Below are 2,500 nucleotides of genomic sequence, written 5' to 3'. Positions count from 1 at the left end.
TTTGGCTGCGCGAGCGAGCAGCGAGCGGCGGACAGCGAGCGAAGCGAGAGGCAGCACCGTCCCTGCTATACGAAAGCCCCATCCAGCCCTGTGCCACCCGGGGGGTTCCAGGGTGCTGAGATGGCTGACGTTTTGCTCCGCTCACGACGGTCGCCGCGGCACGCAAGAACAGGCCAAAAACTGGCCAAAACAGCCCAAAAACGGGCCAAAACTGGCCATTTTTTGCTGCGCGAGCGAGCGGAGAGCGGCGAACAGCGAGCGAAGCGCGAGGCAGCACCGTCCCTGCTATACGAAAGCCCCATCCAGCCCTGTGCCACCCGGGGGGTTCCAGGGTGCTGAGATGGCTGACATTTTGCTCCGCTCACGACGGTCACCGCGCCACACAAGAACAGCCCAAAAACAGGCCAAAACAGCCCAAAAACGGGCCAAAACTGGCCATTTTTGGCTGCGCGAGCGAGCGGCGAGCGGCGAACAGCGAGCGAAGCGAGAGGCAGCACCGTCCCTGCTATACGAAAGCCCCATCCAGCCCTGTGCCACCCGGGGGGTTCCAGGGTGCTGAGATGGCTGACGTTTTGCTCCGCTCACGACGGTCACCGCACCACGCAAGAACAGGCCAAAAACTGGCCAAAACAGCCCAAAAACGGGCCAAAACTGGCCATTTTTGGCTGCGCGAGCGAGCGGCGAGCGGCGAACAGCGAGCGAAGCGAGAGGCAGCACCGTCCCTGCTATACGAAAGCCCCATCCAGCCCTGTGCCACCCGGGGGGTTCCAGGGTGCTGAGATGGCTGACGTTTTGCTCCGCTCTCGACGGTCACCGCGCAATGCAAGAACAGGCCAAAAACTGGCCAAAACGGCCCAAAAACGGGCCAAAACTGGCCATTTTTGGCTGCGCGAGCGGCGAGCGGCGGACAGCGAGCGAAGCGAGAGGCAGCACCGTCCCTGCTATACGAAAGCCCCATCCAGCCCTGTGCCACCCGGGGGGTTCCAGGGTGCTAAGATGGCTGACGTTTTGCTCCGCTCTCGACGGTCACCGCGCAATGCAAGAACAGGCCAAAAACTGGCCAAAACGGCCCAAAAACGGGCCAAAACTGGCCATTTTTGGCTGCGCGAGCGAGCGGCGAGCGGCGGACAGCGAGCGAAGCGAGAGGCAGCACCGTCCCTGCTATACGAAAGCCCCATCCAGCCCTGTGCCACCCGGGGGGTTCCAGGGTGCTGAGATGGCTGACGTTTTGCTCCGCTCTCGACGGTCACCGCGCAATGCAAGAACAGGCCAAAAACTGGCCAAAACGGCCCAAAAACGGGCCAAAACTGGCCATTTTTGGCTGCACGAGCGAGCGGCGAGCGGCGGACAGCGAGCGAAGCGAGAGGCAGCACCGTCCCTGCTATACGAAAGCCCCATCCAGCCCTGTGCCACCCGGGGGGTTCCAGGGTGCTGAGATGGCTGACGTTTTGCTCCGCTCTCGACGGTCACCGCGCAATGCAAGAACAGGCCAAAAACTGGCCAAAACGGCCCAAAAACGGGCCAAAACTGGCCATTTTTGGCTGCACGAGCGAGCGGCGAGCGGCGGACAGCGAGCGAAGCGAGAGGCAGCACCGTCCCTGCTATACGAAAGCCCCATCCAGCCCTGTGCCACCCGGGGGGTTCCAGGGTGCTGAGATGGCTGACGTTTTGCTCCGCTCTCGACGGTCACCGCGCAATGCAAGAACAGGCCAAAAACTGGCCAAAACGGCCCAAAAACGGGCCAAAACTGGCCATTTTTGGCTGCACGAGCGAGCGGCGAGCGGCGGACAGCGAGCGAAGCGAGAGGCAGCACCGTCCCTGCTATACGAAAGCCCCATCCAGCCCTGTGCCACCCGGGGGGTTCCAGGGTGCTGAGATGGCTGACGTTTTGCTCCGCTCTCGACGGTCACCGCGCAATGCAAGAACAGGCCAAAAACTGGCCAAAACGGCCCAAAAACGGGCCAAAACTGGCCATTTTTGGCTGCACGAGCGAGCGGCGAGCGGCGGACAGCGAGCGAAGCGAGAGGCAGCACCGTCCCTGCTATACGAAAGCCCCATCCAGCCCTGTGCCACCCGGGGGGTTCCAGGGTGCTGAGATGGCTGACGTTTTGCTCCGCTCTCGACGGTCACCGCGCAATGCAAGAACAGGCCAAAAACTGGCCAAAACGGCCCAAAAACGGGCCAAAACTGGCCATTTTTGGCTGCGCGAGCGAGCGGCGAGCGGCGGACAGCGAGCGAAGCGAGAGGCAGCACCGTCCCTGCTATATACGAAAGCCCCATCCAGCCCTGTGCCACCCGGGGGGTTCCAGGGTGCTGAGATGGCTGACGTTTTGCTCCGCTCACGACGGTCACCGCACCACGCAAGAACGGACCATAAACAGGCCAAAACAGCCCAAAAACGGGCCAAAACTGGTCATTTTTGGCTGCGCGAGCGAGCGGCGAGCGGCGAACAGCGAGCGAAGCGTGAGGCAGCACCGTCCCTGCTATACGAAAGCCCCAT

This window comes from Musa acuminata, unplaced genomic scaffold (assembly GCF_036884655.1).
Source record: "Musa acuminata AAA Group cultivar baxijiao unplaced genomic scaffold, Cavendish_Baxijiao_AAA HiC_scaffold_74, whole genome shotgun sequence".
In the NCBI taxonomy this organism is placed as follows: domain Eukaryota; kingdom Viridiplantae; phylum Streptophyta; class Magnoliopsida; order Zingiberales; family Musaceae; genus Musa; species Musa acuminata.
Note: the sequence above shows the minus strand (reverse complement) of the source record.